The sequence below is a fragment of the Mustelus asterias genome, unplaced genomic scaffold, assembly GCF_964213995.1.
Source record: "Mustelus asterias unplaced genomic scaffold, sMusAst1.hap1.1 HAP1_SCAFFOLD_1264, whole genome shotgun sequence".
NCBI classification, from domain to species: Eukaryota; Metazoa; Chordata; class Chondrichthyes; order Carcharhiniformes; family Triakidae; genus Mustelus; species Mustelus asterias.
In genome coordinates this window covers 1-18097 of record NW_027591209.1, presented here as the reverse complement: position 1 = coordinate 18097, position 18097 = coordinate 1, and the positions used below count along the sequence as shown (strand labels likewise).

Genomic DNA, 18097 nt, shown 5'->3' with positions numbered 1-18097 from the left:
ACTCTCTGATATACCCCACACCCCCTCACTGTAACACTCTCTGATATACCCCACACCCCCTCACTGTAACACTGTGATATACCCCACACCTCCTCACTGTAACACTCTGATATACCCCACACCCCCTCACTGTAACACTCTGATATACCCCACACCCCCTCACTGTAACACTCTCTGATACACCCCACACCCCCTCACTGTAACACTCTCTGATATACCCCACACCCCCTCACTGTAACACTCTCTGATATACCCCACACCCCCTCACTGTAACACACTCTGATATACCCCACACCCCCTCACTGTAACACACTCTGATATACCCCACAGCCCCTCACTGTAACACTCTGACACACCCCACACCCCCTCACTGTAACACTCTCTGATATACCCCACACCCCCTCACTGTAACACTCTCTGATATACCCCACACCCCCTCACTGTAACACTCTGATATACCCCACACCCCCTCACTGTAACACTCTCTGATATACCCCACACCCCCTCACTGTAACACTCTGATATACCCCACACCCCCTCACTGTAACACTCTCTGATATACCCCACACCCCCTCACTGTAACACTCTGATATACCCCAGACCCCCTCACTGTAACACTCTCTGATATACCCCACACCCCCTCACTGTAACACTCTGATATACCCCATACCCCCTCACTGTAACACTCTCTGATATACCCCACACCCCCTCACTGTAACGCTCTCTGATATACCCCACACCCCCTCACTGTAACACTCTGATATACCCCACACCGCCTCACTGTAACACTCTCTGATATACCCCACACCCCCTCACTGTAACACTCTGATATACCCCACACCCCCTCACTGTAACACTCTCTGATATACCCCACACCCCCTCACTGTAACACTCTCTGATATACCCCACACCCCCTCACTGTAACGCTCTCTGATATACCCCACACCCCCTCACTGTAACACTCTGATATACCCCACACCCCCTCACTGTAACACTCTCTGATATACCCCACACCCGCTCACTGTAACACTCTCTGATATACCCCACGCCCCCTCACTGTAACACTCTCTGATATACCCCACACCCCCTCACTGTAACACTCTGATATACCCCACACCCCCTCACTGTAACACTCTGATATACCCCACACCCCCTCACTGTAACACTCTGATATACCCCACACCCCCTCACTGTAACACTCTCTGATATACCCCACACCCCCTCACTGTAACACTCTGATATACCCCACACACCCTCACTGTAACACTCTCTGATATACCCCACACCCCCTCACTGTAACACTCTCTGATATACCCCACATCTCCTCACTGTAACACTCTCTGATATACCCCACACCCTCTCACTGTAACACTCTCTGATATACCCCACACCCCCTCACTGTAACACTCTGATATACCCCACACCCCCTCACTGTAACACTCTCTGATATACCCCACACCCGCTCACTGTAACACTCTCTGATATACCCCACGCCCCCTCACTGTAACACTCTCTGATATACCCCACACCCCCTCACTGTAACACACTCTGATATACCCCACACCCCCTCACTGTAACACTCTCTGATATACCCCACACCCCCTCACTGTAACACTCTGATATACCCCAGACCCCCTCACTGTAACACTCTCTGATATACCCCACACCCCCTCACTGTAACACTCTCTGATATACCCCACACCCCCTCACTGTAACACTGTGATATACCCCACACCTCCTCACTGTAACACTCTGATATACCCCACACCCCCTCACTGTAACACTCTGATATACCCCACACCCCCTCACTGTAACACTCTCTGATACACCCCACACCCCCTCACTGTAACACTCTCTGATATACCCCACACCCCCTCACTGTAACACTCTCTGATATACCCCACACCCCCTCACTGTAACACACTCTGATATACCCCACACCCCCTCACTGTAACACACTCTGATATACCCCACAGCCCCTCACTGTAACACTCTGACACACCCCACACCCCCTCACTGTAACACTCTCTGATATACCCCACACCCCCTCACTGTAACACTCTCTGATATACCCCACACCCCCTCACTGTAACACTCTGATATACCCCACACCCCCTCACTGTAACACTCTCTGATATACCCCACACCCCCTCACTGTAACACTCTGATATACCCCACACCCCCTCACTGTAACACTCTCTGATATACCCCACACCCCCTCACTGTAACACTCTGATATACCCCAGACCCCCTCACTGTAACACTCTCTGATATACCCCACACCCCCTCACTGTAACACTCTGATATACCCCATACCCCCTCACTGTAACACTCTCTGATATACCCCACACCCCCTCACTGTAACGCTCTCTGATATACCCCACACCCCCTCACTGTAACACTCTGATATACCCCACACCGCCTCACTGTAACACTCTCTGATATACCCCACACCCCCTCACTGTAACACTCTGATATACCCCACACCCCCTCACTGTAACACTCTCTGATATACCCCACACCCCCTCACTGTAACACTCTCTGATATACCCCACACCCCCTCACTGTAACGCTCTCTGATATACCCCACACCCCCTCACTGTAACACTCTGATATACCCCACACCCCCTCACTGTAACACTCTCTGATATACCCCACACCCGCTCACTGTAACACTCTCTGATATACCCCACGCCCCCTCACTGTAACACTCTCTGATATACCCCACACCCCCTCACTGTAACACTCTGATATACCCCACACCCCCTCACTGTAACACTCTGATATACCCCACACCCCCTCACTGTAACACTCTGATATACCCCACACCCCCTCACTGTAACACTCTCTGATATACCCCACACCCCCTCACTGTAACACTCTGATATACCCCACACACCCTCACTGTAACACTCTCTGATATACCCCACACCCCCTCACTGTAACACTCTCTGATATACCCCACATCTCCTCACTGTAACACTCTCTGATATACCCCACACCCTCTCACTGTAACACTCTCTGATATACCCCACACCCCCTCACTGTAACACTCTCTGATATACCACACACCCCCTCACTGTAACACTGATATACCCCACACCCCCTCACTGTAACACTCCGATATACCCCACACCCCCTCACTGTAACACTCTCTGATACACCCCACACCCCCTCACTGTAACACTCTCTGATATACCCCACACCCCCTCACTGTAACACAATCTGATATACCCCACACCCCCTCACTGTAACACTCTGATATACCCCACACCCCCTCACTGTAACACTCTGATATACCCCACACCCCCTCACTGTAACACAATCTGATATACCCCACACCCCCTCACTGTAACACTCTCTGATATACCCCACACCCCCTCACTGTAACACTCTCTGATATACCCCACACCCCCTCACTGTAACACTCTGATATACCCCACACCCCCTCACTGTAACACTCTGATATACCCCACACCCCCTCACTGTAACACTCTCTGATATACCCCACACCCCCTCACTGTAAAACTCTGATATACCCCACACCCCCTCACTGTAACACTCTGACATACCCCACACCCCCTCACTGTAACACTCTCTGACATACACCACACCCCCTCACTGTAACACTCTCTGATATACCCCACACCCCCTCACTGTAACACTCTCTGATATACCCCATACCCCCTCACTGTAACACTCTCTGATATACCCCACACCCCCTCACTGCAACACTCTCTGATATACCCCACACCCCCTCACTGTAACACTCTGATATACCCCACACCCCCTCACTGTAACACTCTGATATACCCCACACCCCCTCACTGTAACACTCTGACATACCCCACACCCCCTCACTGTAACACTCTCTGACATACCCCACACCCCCTCACTGTAACACTCTCTGATATACCCCACACCCCCTCACTGTAACACTCTCTGATATACCCCACGCCCCCTCACTGTAACACTCTCTGATATACCCCACACCCCCTCACTGTAACACACTCTGATATACCCCACGCCCCCTCACTGTAACACTCTCTGATATACCCCACGCCCCCTCACTGTAACACTCTCTGATATACCCCACACACCCTCACTGTAACACTCTGATATACCCCACACCCCCTCACTGTAACACACTCTGATATACCCCACACCCCCTCACTGTAACACTCTCTGACATACCCCACACCCCCTCACTGTAACACTCTCTGATACACTACATACCCTGATTTCTATTCATTGTTAGCTTTCCCTGAGGATCTTTCTCCTCTGTGTTCGGACTGTGTGTTTTTTTTGGAGTTTTTCTGTGTCTGCTGGGAGTGGAATAATTGAAGGTATCTGAGTGGGAGAGGTCTAATTTAATTTCTGGAAGCTTCTTTCGCGTTTCTACAATCCAGGCGTCAGCCTTGCCCAGGCTTGGTAATCGGTTCCAGACCCCACACATGTTTCGAATTAGTGCGAGCAACTTGCCAGCCACGAACCAGCCCTGTCCTTTCCTTCCTTCCTTCCCGCACGGCATTCAGCTTCAAGTTCCAGCCTTCCCGGACTCCCCACCCGCCCGCATCCAAAACATATCATTCTTTCCTACAATGTGGGCACTCCAGCGTTTCGTACCCATCCCTATTTGTCCCTGTACGTCACTGCTGTTCATTGCAGGGGTTGGCACTGCTGCCTCACAGTGTCAGGGACCCCGGATTTGAATCCCGGCTCGGGTCACTGTCTGTGCGGAGTTTGCACATTCTCCCCGTGTCTGCGTGGGTTTCCTCCGGGTGCTCCGGTTTCCTCCCACAGTCCAAAAGACGTGCTGGTTAGGGTGGATTGGCCGTGCTAAATTCTCCCTCAGTTTAAAGTTTACTTATTAGAAAGAAATCATAGAAATCATAGAAACCCTACAGTACAGAAAGAGGCCATTCGGCCCATCGAGTCTGCACCGAACACAATCCCACCCAGGCCCTACCCCCATATCCCTACATATTTTACCCGCTTATCCCTCTAATCTACGCATCCCAGGACACTAAGGGGCAATTTTGGCACGGCCAATCAACCTAACCCGCACATCTTTGGACTGTGGGAGGAAACCGGAGCACCCGGAGGAAACCCACGCAGACACGAGGAGAATGTGCAAACTCCACACAGACAGTGACCCGAGCCGGGAATCGAACCCGGGTCCCTGGAGCTGTGAAGCAGCAGTGCTAACCACTGTGCTACCGTGCCGCATTAGTCACAAGTCAGCTTAAATTAACACTGCAATGAAGTTACTGTGAAAACCCCCTAGTCGCCACACCCTAACTTCTGTTCGGGTTACACTGAGGGAGAATTTAGCACGGCCCAATGCACCCTAACCAGCACGTCTTTCGGACTGTGGGTGGAAACCGGAGCACCCGGAGGAAACCCACGCAGACACGAGGAGAACATGCAAACTCCACACAGACAGTGACCCAAGCCGGGAATCGAACCCGGGTCCCTGGTGCTGTGAGGCAGCAGTGCTAACCCACTGTGCCACCGTGCCGCCCTCAGTGTAACCCGAAGAGGCGCTGGAGTATGGCAACCAGGGGATTTTCTTAGTAACTTCATTGCAGTGTTAATGTAAGCCGACTGGTGACACCAATAAATGAATGAACTTCAAACTTTCTTTTGTGCAATAAAGGACTGTTCCTTTACAGCCGACTCCTGGAGTTAACGTCTTGTGGGTCACACTTGGATTTAGGACGTCTTGTTGAAGTTGTACAAGACATTGGTAAGGCCACCCTTGGAATACTGTGTGCAAAGATGTGCGGGTTAGGTTGATTGGCCAGGTTAAAAATTGCCCCTTAGAGTCCTGGGATGTGTAGGTTAGAGGGATTGGCGGGTAAATATGTGGGGGTGGGATTGTGGTCGGTGCAGACTCGATGGGCCGAATGGCCTCCTTCTGCACTGTAGGGTTTCTATGATCTATGATCTATGAATTCTGGTCACCCTATTATAGAAAGGATATTATTAAACTAGAAAGAGTGCAGAAAAGATTTACTAGGATGCTACCGGGACTTGGTGGATTGAGTTATAAGGAGAGGCTGGACAGACTGGGACTTTTTTCTCTGGAGCGTAGGAGGCTGAGGGGTGACCTTATAGAGGTCTATAAAATAATGAGGGGCACAGATCAGCTAGATAGTCAATATCTTTTCCCAAAGGTAGGGGAGTCTAAAACTAGAGGGCAAAGGTTTAAGGTGAGAGGGGAGAGATATAAAAGGGTCCAAAGGGGTATTCTTTTCACGCAGAGGGTGGTGAGTGTCTGGAACAAGCTGCCAGAGGGAGTAGTAGAGGCGGGTACAATTTTGTCTTTTAAAAAGCATTTATTCGGTTACATGGGGAAGATGGTTATAGGGGGATATGGGCCAAACGCGGGCAATTGGGACTAGTTTAGTGGTTAAAAACTGGGCGGCATGGACAAGTTGGGCCGAAGGGCCTGTTTCCGTGCTGTAAACTTCTATGACTCTTTGGGAATTAGGAACAGAAGTAGACCAATTCAGCCCTTTGAACTTGCTCCTCCATTCAATCAGATCTTAGCTGATCTCTCCCTGGTCTCAAATCCACCTCCCCACCTGTTACCCATATCCCTTTGACCCATGTTTAAAAATCAGAGATATATCTATCGGTGGCAGGGTAGCACAGTGGTTAACACGGCTGCCTCACAGCGCCAGGGACCTGGGTTCGATTCCTGGCTTGGGTCACTGTCTGTGTGGAGTTTGCACATTCTCCTCGTGTCTGCGTGGGTTTCCTCCGGGTGCTCCGGTTTCCTCCCACAGTCCAAAGGATGTGCTGGTTAGGTGTCATTGGGCCGTGCTAAATTCCCCCTCAGTGTAACCCGAACAGGCTCCGGAGTGGGGCGACTAGGGGATTATCACAGTAACTTCATTGCAGTGTTAATGTAAGCCTACTCGTGACACTAATAAATAAACTTAAGCTTAAAACTATCAATCTCTTTTAAAATTTTATTTCTGTCGATCCGATCCCTTCTCACCCTTGCAAACTCCAGCGAGTACAAACCCAAACTGTTCACCTCGTACGTCAACCCTTTCATCCCTGGAATCAATCTGGTGAATCTCCTCTGAACTGCCTCCAATGCCACCACATCCTTCCTCAAATAAGGGGACCAAAACTGGACACAATACTCCAGATGTGGTCTCACCAACACCCTATACAATTGCAACAACACCTCTCTACTTTTATACCCCAGTCCTTTGGCAGATTTCCTTCCCTCAAGGGACATTAGTGAACCAGATGGGTTTTTCCCGACAACGGTTTCACCGTCATCAGTAGATTCTTAATTCCAGATGTTTTTTATTGAATTCAAATTCCACCATCTGCCGTGGGCGGGATTCGAACCCGGGTTCCCCCCAGAACATTAGCTGAGTTTCTGGATTAATAGTCTAGCGATAATACCACTAGGCCATCACCTCCCACTAGGGGAAGAAATCATCATAGAAATCATAGAAACCCTACAGTGCAGAAGGAGGCCATTCGGCCCATCGAGTCTGCACCGACCACAATCCCACCCAGGCCCTACCCCCACATATTTACCCGCTAATCCCTCTAACCTACACATCCCAGGACTCTAAGGGACAATTTTTAAACTGGCCAATCAACCTAACCCGCACATCTTTGGACTGTGGGAGGAAACCGGAGCACCCGGAGGAAACCCACGCAGACACGAGGAGAATGTGCAAACTCTACACAGACAGTGACCCGAGCCGGGAATCGAACCCGGGACCCTGGAGCTGTGAGGCAGCAGTGCTAACCACTGTGCTACCGTGCCACCCATTGAAACGGCAGAGGCATCATAGGGATATAGGAACGTAGGAGTTAGGAGCGGAATTCAGCTCTTCTAAGCTGCTCCGCCCTTCAATCAGACCATGGCTGATCTCTCCCTGGTCTCAAATCCACCTCCCCACCTGTCCCCCCCATATCCCGTTTTTAAATCAGAAATATATCCATCTCCTTCTTGAAACCATTTAATGATTCAGTCTCCACCGTGCCCTGGGACAGTGAGTTCCACAGATTCACCGCCCTCTGCGAGAAGTAGTTCCTCCTCATCTCAGTTTTAAATCTACCGCCTCCCAACCTCGACCTCTGACCTCTGGTTCTCGATGGCCCCACAAGGGCAATAGACACTCCTTTGGTCTTCGTTTAACAATCCCTTTTTAAATTTTATATAGCTCGATCAGATCCCCTCTCACCTTTCTAAACTCCAGCCAGTACAAGCCCCAAACTGTTCAATCTCTCCTCATACATCAACCCTCTTCATCCCGGGGATCAATCCGATGAACCTCCTCTGAACTGCCTCCAATGCCGCCACATCCTCCCTCAAATAAAAGAGACCAAAACTGGACACAATCCTCCAGATGTGGTCTCACCAACACCCTATACAATTGCAGCAACACCTCTCTGCTTTGATACCCCAGTCCTTTGGCGATAAATACCAACATCCCACTTGCCTTTTATATTACACGCTGCACCTGCGTATCGACTTTCTACGATTCATGAACACTGACACCCAGATCCCTCTGCCCGGATGCATTTTGAATCTGCTTCCCATTTTGGTAATAATTTGCCTTTCTACTTTTTTCTGCCAAAATGGACAACCTCACATTTATCCACATTGAACTCCACCTGCCAAATTTTGGCCCATTCTCCTAACCCATCTATATCCGCCTGTAAAATCTTTGGGTGGAATTCTACACTGGGTCTAAAAGCCGGAAATTCCCGTCTGAACTGTCCACAGGGTTTTACATTATCGCAACCCGCCGACTAAAATTCCAGTGGCGGGTGAGATGGGAGAATCCTGGCCTTTATGTCCTCTTCACTGCCTGCTTTCCCACCTATTTTAGGTTAGGCTCACTCTGTTTTTTTTCCCCAGAGAGGGGCAGTTAAGAGTCAACTACATTGCTGTGGAGTTGGGGGAGGTGGGATGTGTGGAGTGGGGACGTGGGGGGAGGTTTGGAGTCACCTGTAGGCCCCGAACTGGGTAGGGACGGCAGATTTTCCCCTACCCCGAAAGTCCATCAGTCAACTAGATGTTTTTTTTAAAAACAACAATCGATGATAGTCGTCACGGTCATCATTACTGGGATTAGTGCCGCTTATTCCAGATTTCATTTCAATTGAGTGCAAAGGTCCTCGAGCTGCTGTGGGTGGGATTCAAACCTGGGTCCCCCATCCCCAGAGCGTTCGCCTGGGGCCCTCTGGATTATCTTAGAAATCTTAGAAAGCCTACAGCACAGAAAGAGGCCATTCGGCCCATCGAGACTGCACCGACCACAATCCCACCCAGGCCCTACCCCCATATCCCTACATATTTACCCACTAATTTACCCGCAAATTAGAGGAGTAAATTGGAAGGAGGTATTCTCGGGGAAATGTACTGAAGAGAGGTGGCAGTTTTTCAAGGAATGTCTGTCGAGAGTTCTATAGACGATCTGGAGGAGGGGACTGAGTGTAGGGTAACAAAGTTTGGAGACGACACAAAGATAAGTGGAAAAGTGAATCGTGTGGAGGGCGTAGAAGGTCTGCAGAGAGATTTGGACAGGCTGAGTGAGTGGGCGAGGATCTGGCAGATGGAGTATAACGTTAACAAATGCGAGGTTATTCACTTTGGAAGAAATAATAGCAAATTGGATTATTATCTAAATGGAAAGAAATGACAACATGCTGTTGTGCAGAGGGACCTGGGGGTCCTTGTGCATGAGACGCAAAAACCCAGTCTGCAGGTGCAACAGGTGATCAAGAAGGCAAATGGGATGTTGGCCTATATCGCAAGGGGGATAGAATATAAAAGCAGAGATGTTTTGCTGCATCTGTACAGGGCATTGGTGAGGCCGCAGCTGGAATACTGTGCGCAGTATTGGTCCCCTTATTTGCGGAAGGATATATTGGCCTTGGAGGGAGTGCAGAGAAGGTTCACCAGGTTGATACCAGAGATGAGGGGTGTTGATTATGAGGAGAGACTGAGCAGATTGGGTTTGTACTCGTTGGAATTTAGAAGGCTGAGGGGGGATTTTATAGAGACCTTTAAGGTAATGAAGGGGCTGGATAGGGTAGAGGTGGAGAGATTCTTTCCACTTAGAAAGGAAGCTAGAACTAGAGGGCACAGCCTCAAAATAAAGGGGGGTCAGTTTAGGACAGAGTTGAGGAGGAACTTCTTCTCTCAGAGGGTGGTGAATCTCTGGAATTCTCTGCCCACTGAGGTGGTGGAGGCTACCTCGTTGAATATGTTTAAATCACGGATAGATGGATTCCTGATCGGTAAGGGAATTAGGGGTTATAGGGGTCAGGCGGGTAAGTGGAACTGATCCACTTCAGATCAGCCATGATCTTATTGAATGGCGGGGCAGGCTCGAGGGGCTAGATGGCCTACTCCTGCTCCTATTTCTTATGTTCTTATGTTCTTAGTGAGAGGTGGGATGTGTGGAGGTGTGGGGTGGGGACATGGGGGGAGGTTTGGAGTCACCTGTAGGCCCGACTGGGTAGGGACGGCAGATTTCCCCTTCCCCGAAAGTCCATCAGTCAACTAGATGTTTTTTTAAAAACAACAATCGATGATAGTTGTCACGGTCATCATTACTGGGATTAGTGCCGCTTATTCCAGATTTCATTTCAATTGAGTGCAAAGGTCCTCGAGCTGCTGTGGGTGGGATTCAAACCTGGGTCCCCCATCCCCAGAGCGTTCGCCTGGGGCCCTCTGGATTATCTTAGAAATCTTAGAAACCCTACAGCGCAGAAAGAGGCCATTCGGCCCATCGAGTCTGCACCGACCACAATCCCACCCAGGCCCTACCCCCATATCCCTCCATATTTTACCCACTAATCCCTCTAACCTACGCATCTCAGGACACTAAGGGGCAATTTTTTAGCATGGCCAATCAACCTAACCCGCACATCTTTGGACTGTGGGAGGAAACCGGAGCACCCGGAGGGAAACCCACGCAGACACGAGGAGAATGTGCAAACTCCACACAGGCAGTGACCCCGAGCCGGGAATCGAACCCAGGTCCCTGGAGCTGTGAAGCAGCAGTGCTAACCCACTGTGCTACCGTGCCGCCCTACCAGCTCAGTGGCAAAACCACTGTACAGCGGCCTGCCTAGCTGTGAGTTTTCCCTCTGTGTGACAGACACTGCGGATGATTGGAGACCTCTCTGGAACCTTCCCCGGACACTTTGCCACTCTTACACCTTGTGTTCTCATGCAGCAGTGAATGCTGCACGGTGTCTGACCGCAACTGGGACAGAGAGAGGTGGGTGAGAGGGTTAATCCCCTCCGACATTTGTGTAAAAGTTATAATCCAGTGCTATTGAGAGAGAAATAGTCTGGGGAGAGGATCTGTCATCCGGACTCAGAGTCAGAGAGGTTTACAGCATGGAAACAGGCCCTTTGGCCCAATGCCGCCCAATTTTTAACCACTAAGCTAATCCCAATTGCCCACATTTGCCCCATATCCCTCTATACCCATCGTACCCATGTAACTGTCTAAATGCTTTTTAAAAGACAAAATTGTACCCACCTCTACGACTACCTCTGGCAGCTCGTTCCAGACACTCACCACCCTCTGTGTGAAAAAAGTGCCCCTCTGGACACTTTTGTATCTCTCCCCTCTCACCTTAAACCTATAGTTTTAGACTCCCCTACCTTTGGGAAAAGATGTTGACTATCTAGCTGATCTGTGCCCCTCATTATTTTATAGACCTCTATAAGATCACCCCTCAGCCTCCTACGCGCCAGAGAAAAAAGTCCCAGTCTATCCAGCCTCTCCTTATAACACAATCCATCAAGTCCCGGGAGCATCCGAGTAAACCTTCTCTGCACTCTTTCTATAATAGGGTGACCAGAATTGCACATAGTATTCCAAGCGTGGCCTAGATGACATTAACTCCAGGAGTCGGCCGTAAAGGAACAGTCCTTTACTACTGAAAGAAAGTTTTAAGTTCATTCTTCTATCAATCACAAGTAGGCTTACATTAACACTGCAATGAAGTTACTGTGAAAATCCCTTGGTCGCCACACTCCGGCGCCTGTTTGGGTTACACTGAGGGAGAATTTAGCACGTCATAGAATCACAGAAACCCTACGGCACAGAAAGAGGCCATTCGGCCCATCGAATCTGCACCGACCACAATCCCACCCAGGCCCTACCCCCACATCCCTACATATTTACCCGCTAATCCCTCTAATCTACGCATCTCAGGACACTAAGGGGCAATTTTAGCACGGCCAATCAACCTAACCCGCACATCTTTGGACTGTGGGAGGAAACCGGAGCACCCGGAGGAAACCCACGCAGACACGGGGAGAATGTGCAAACTCCACGCAGACAGTGGCCCCGAGCCGGGAATCGAACCCAGGTCCCTGGTGTTGGGAGGCAGCAGTGCTAACCACTGTGCTACCCCATATAGTGAGCAGGAAGTGGAATGTGTGTGAATGGAGGCTGGAGTGAGGCCCAAACAGGGATTCTTTTTTAAAAATTCATTAGTGGGACACGGGCGTCGCTGGCTGGGCCCAGCATTTATTGCCCATCCCTAGTTGCCCCTTGGAGGGCAGTTGAGAATCAACCATATTGCTGTGTGGCTCTGGAGTCACATGTAGGCCAGACCGGGTAAGGACGGCAGATTTCCTTCCCTAAAGGGACATTAGTGAACCAGATGGGTTTTTCCGACAACGGTTTCACCGCCATCAGTAGATTCTTAATTCCAGATATTTTTTATTGAATTCAAATTCCACCATCTGCTGTGGCGGGATTCGAACCCGGGTCCCCAGAACATGAGCTGAGTTTCTGGGATTAACAGTCTAGCAATAATACCACCAGGCCATTGCCTAGACACAACCTGGCAGGCTTCCGCCCAGAGAAACATTCAGCCGTCACGACACACCTTCCAACTCCACAGTATAGTCAGAATGCCAGGAATTCCCTCCCTTAGGCATCAGGGCTGTGACTAGCGAGAGTACAGGGGTAAGGGAAGAGTAGGAATATCAAACTCTGTACTGTACAACGGGTGTACCTGTCCTGGGAGTGTTTGATGGGGGACAGTGTAGAGGGAGCTTTACTCTGTATCTAACCCCGTGCTGTACCTGTCCTGGGAGTGTTTGATGGGGGACAGTGGAGAGGGAGCTTTACTCTGTATCTAACCCCGTGCTGTACCTGTCCTGGGAGTGTTTGATGGGGACAGTGTAGAGGGAGCTTTACTCTGTATCTAACCCCGTGCTGTACCTGTCCCGGGAGTGTTTGATAGGGACAGTGTAGAGGGAGCTTTACTCTGTATCTAACCCCGTGCTGTACCTGTCCTGGGAGTGTTTGATGGGGGACAGTGTAGAGGAAGCTTTACTCTGTATCTAACCCCGTGCTGTACCTGTCCTGGGAGTGTTTGATGTGGACAGTGTAGAGGGAGCTTTACTCTGTATCTAACCCCGTGCTGTACCTGTCCTGGGAGTGTTTGATGGGGACAGTGTAGAGGGAGCTTTACTCTGTATCTAACCCCGTGCTGTACCTGTCCTGGGAGTGTTTGATGGGGGACAGTGTAGAGGGAGCTTTACTCTGTATCTAACCCCGTGCTGTACCTGTCCTGGGAGTGTTTGATGGGGGGGACAGTGTAGAGGAAGCTTTACTCTGTATCTAACCCCGTGCTGTACCTGTCCTGGGAGTGTTTGATGGGGGACAGTGTAGAGGAAGCTTTACTCTGTATCTAACCCCGTGTTGTACCTGTCCTGGGAGTGTTTGATGGGGGACAGTGTAGAGGGAGCTTTACTCTGTATCTAACCCCGTGCTGTACCTGTCCTGGGAGTGTTGGATGGGGGACAGTGTAGAGGGAGCTTTACTCTGTATCTAACCCCGTGCTGTACCTGTCCTGGGAGTGTTTGATGGGGACAGTGTAGAGGGAGCTTTACTCTGTATCTAACCCCGTGCTGTACCTGTCCTGGGAGTGTTTGACGGGGGTGGGGGAGGTGGGGGACAGTGCAGAGGGAGTCTTCCTCTCACTGTGTGAGATTGGAGTGGGCTGTAGTTTCACAGTTGAACCATTCGTGCAAAGCTCTTATTCTCAGTGAGAATAATTGCAGACGCGCTGCTGTGAACTGATTCGGCCGTGGAACTATTTCAAATATTTACACTGGGACCACACCAAAGGCCCATGTTTAAGAAAACACAACTTTTGAGTGCTTCTGTTTTTAATTAAGGAATGGAGAGAGAACCATCGTTCTGTGAAAACCCTGCCTGTTCGGGTAAATCTGACTGAAGCCTGAAATCTAGGCCAGAGTTCGGGCTGTGACCTTTCGATGATTTCTTCGCCTCTCTGCCTGTCAGACTTTCCTTTAGTTTTCCCTCAGTTTTGGGATCTGCATCTGGAAACCTTCAACATCCCCTGCAGGAAACGAGTAAACCTTCATTCCTTCATTTCAATGAGCCATCTCTCGCGACTCTCTCTTTCTTTATTTTTTTAAATTTTATTTACTAGTGTCACAAGTCGGCCTACATTAACACTGCAATGAAGCTACTGTGAAAATCTCCCTGGTCGCCACACTCCGGCGCCTGTTCGGGTTACACTGAGGGAGAATTTAGCACGGCCCAATGACACCCTAACCAGCACGTCTTTCGGACTGTGGGACGAAACCGGAGCACCCGGAGGAAACCCACGCAGACACGGGGAGAATGTGCAAACTCCGCACAGACAGTGCCCCGAGCCGGGAATCGAACCCGGGTCCCTGGCGCTGTGAGGCAGCAGTGCTAACCACTGTGCTACCGTGACTCCCACCCGCTCTCTCTCTCTCCCACTTGATCATAGAAATAGAAACCCTACAGTGCAGAAGGAGGCCATTCGGCCCATCGAGTCTGCACCGACCACAATCTCACCCAGGCCCTACCCCCACATATTTTACCCGCTAATCCCTCTAACCTACGCATCCCAGGACTCTAAGGGGCAATTTTTTTTTAACCTGGCCAATCAACCTAACCCGCACATCTTTGGACTGTGGGAGGAAACCGGAGCACCCGGAGGAAACCCACGCAGACACGAGGAGAATGTGCAAACTCCACACAGACAGTGACCCGAGCCGGGAATCGAACCCGGGACCCTGGCGCTGTGAGGCAGCAGTGCTAACCACTGTGCCACCGTGACTCCCACCCGCTCTCTCTCTCTCTCCCACCTGATGTTCCATTTTTCACTCTCTCTTTCCCGCTCGTTTCCCATGCCCCTTCTTGCTCCCTTCCCTTCTCTCCCTCTTTCCCAAACCTCTTTCTCTCTCTCCTTTCCCATATCTCACTTGTTCCCTCCGGTTTCCACTCTCTCTCACGTGGTTAGCACTGCTGCCTCACAGCGCCAGGGACACCGGTTCAATTCCCGACTCGGGTCACTGTCTGTGCGGAGTCTGCACATTCTCCACACCCCCACCGCCCCCCCCCCCCCCCCAGTGCCTGCGAGGGTTTACTCCGGGTGCTCCGGATGTCAGAAGTTACAGAGGGACATAGATAGGATGCAAGACTGGGCGGAGAAGTGGCAGATGGACTTCAACCCAGATAAATGGGTCGTGGTCCATTTTGGCAGGACAAATGGGATGAAGGAGTACAATATAAAGGGAAAGACTCTTAGTACTGTGGAGCATCTGAAGGACCTTGGGGTCCGGGTCCATAGGATTCTAAAATCGGCCCTGCAGGTGGAGGAGGTGGTTAAGAAGGCGTGTGGTGTGCTGGCCTTTATCCATCGAGGGATTGAGTTTAGGAGTCCGGGGATAATGATGCAGCTATATAAGACCCTCGTCAGACCCCACTTGGAGTACTGTGCTCAGTTCTGGTCGCCTCATTACAGGAAGGATGTGGAAAAGATTGAAAGGGTGCAGATGAGATTTACAAGGATGTTGCCTGGATTGGTTGGCATGCCTTATGAGGATAGGCTGAGGGAGCTCGGTCTTTTCTCCTTGGAGAGACGTAGGATGAGAGGAGACCTAATAGAGGTTATATAAGATGTTGAGAGGCATAGATCGGGTGGACTCTCAGAGGCTTTTTCCCAGGGTGGAAATGTCTGCTACGAGAGGACACAGGTTTAAGGTGCTGGGGGGTAGGTACAGGGGAGATGTCAGGGGTAAGTTTTTCACAGAGGGTGGTGGGCGAGGTGGAATCGGCTGCCGTCAGTGGTGGTGGAGGCAAACTCAATAGGGTCTTTTAAGAGACTCCTGGATGAGTACATGGGACTTAATAGGATGGAGGGTTATAGGTAGGCCTAGAAGGTACTGTGTGCAGTATTGGTCCCCTTATATGAGGAAGGATATATTGGCATTGGAGGGAGTGCAGAGAAGGTTCACCAGGTTGATACCGGAGATGAGGGGTTTGGATTATGAGGAGAGGCTGAGGAGATTGGGTTTGTACTCGTTGGAGTTTAGAAGGATGAGGGGGGATCTTATGGAGACTTATAAGATAATGCGGGGCTGGATAGGGTGGAGGCGGAGAGATTCTTTCCACTTAGTAAGGAAGTTAAAACTAGAGGACACAGCCTCAAAATAAAGGGGGGTCGGTTTAAGACAGAGTTGAGGAGGAACTTCTTCTCCCAGAGGGTGGTGAATCTCTGGAATTCTCTGCCCACTGAGGTGGTGGAGGCTACCTCGCTGAATATGTTTAAAGCGCGGATGGATGGATTCCTGATCGGTAAGGGAATTAAGGGTTATGGGGATCAGGCGGGTAAGTGGTACTGATCCACGTCAGATCAGCCATGATCTTATTGAATGGCGGGGCAGGCTCGAGGGCTAGATGGCCTACTCCTGCTCCTATTTCTTATGTTCTTAAGGTAGGGATATGTTCGGCACAACTTGGTAGGGCCTGTTTGTGCAGTGGTTTTCTATGTTTCTGTGTCCGGTTTCCCTCCGCAGTACGGGAGACAGTTTATTTATTAGTGTCACAAGTAGACTTACATTCACACTGCAATGAAAGTTACTGTGAAAACCAGCGCGTCTCTCCAAACGTGCAAACAGTGATCCCGAGGCTGGGAATCGAACCTGGTTCCCTGGCTCTGTGAGGCAGCGTTGCTAACCACTGTGCTACCGTTGCGGGTGCGGAGGCAGTTCGGACCAGGTTCACCAGATTGATTCCGGGAATGAAGGGATTGACGTATGGAGGAGAGATTGAACAGATTGGGGCTTGTACTGGCTGGAGTTTCGAAGGATGAGGAGGGATCTGATCGAGCTATATAACATTTTAAAAGGGATTGATGAGGTAAATGTAGGGCCGAATGTTTCCCCTTGTGGGGCAATCGAGAACCAGAGGTCAGAGGTCGAGGTTGGGAGGCGGTAGATTTAAAACTGAGATGAGGAGGGACTACTTCTCGCAGAGGGCGGTGAATCTGTGGAACTCACTGTCCCAGGGCGCGGTGGAGACTGGATCATTGAATGTGCTCAAGAAGGAGATGGATATATTTCTGATTTTGAAATGGGTGAAAGGATATGGGGGGAGCAGGTTGGGGAGGTGGATTTGAGAGCAGGGAGAGACCAGCCACGATCTGATTGAAGGGCGGAGCAGCCTGGAAGGGTTGAATTGGCCCACTTATCATAAAATTCCCAACAGTATACAAGGAGGCCATTCGGCCCATCGAGTCTGTACCAACCACAATCTCACCCAGGCCCTTAACCCCACGTATTTACCTGAGCTCATCCCCTGACACTCAGCGACAATTTAGCATGGCCAATCCACCCAACCCGCACATCTTTCACACTGTGGGAGGAAACCGGAGCACCCGAGGAAACCCACGCAGACACGAGGAGAATGTGCAACTCCACACAGACAGCGACCCCGAGCATCGAACCCAGGTCCCTGGAGCTGTGAGGCAGCAGTGCTAACCACTGTGCTACCGTGCCACCTTCTGCTCCTAATTCCTACGTTCCTACGTTATATCTCTCTTTCTCATACACTGTCTCTCTCTCTCTCTCGATCAGTCTCCTCCCCCTCTGTCCACTGACTCACTCTCTCCCACATTTCTTGCTGTCCTCCCTCCCCTTCTCTCTCTCTCCTTCCCCTTCAATCTCTTACTAGCTTTTCCCTCATCTCTCTCGCCCGTCATCTCTCCCTCACCTCTTGCTCCCACC

The 18097-nt window shown here is 50.5% G+C and overlaps 1 protein-coding gene across 1 annotated transcript in view; it reads right to left on the bottom strand.

Annotated features, from left to right (window-relative positions):
• Positions 1-12073, bottom strand: part of LOC144488069 (uncharacterized) — a 95357-nt gene extending 83284 nt beyond the window's left edge. Inside the window, exon 1 of the mRNA XM_078206092.1 lies at positions 12000-12073. The gene's annotated coding sequence lies outside the window, so the exon portion shown is untranslated. The remainder of the gene's footprint in view (positions 1-11999) is intronic.
• Positions 12074-18097: the final 6024 nt, after the last annotated feature.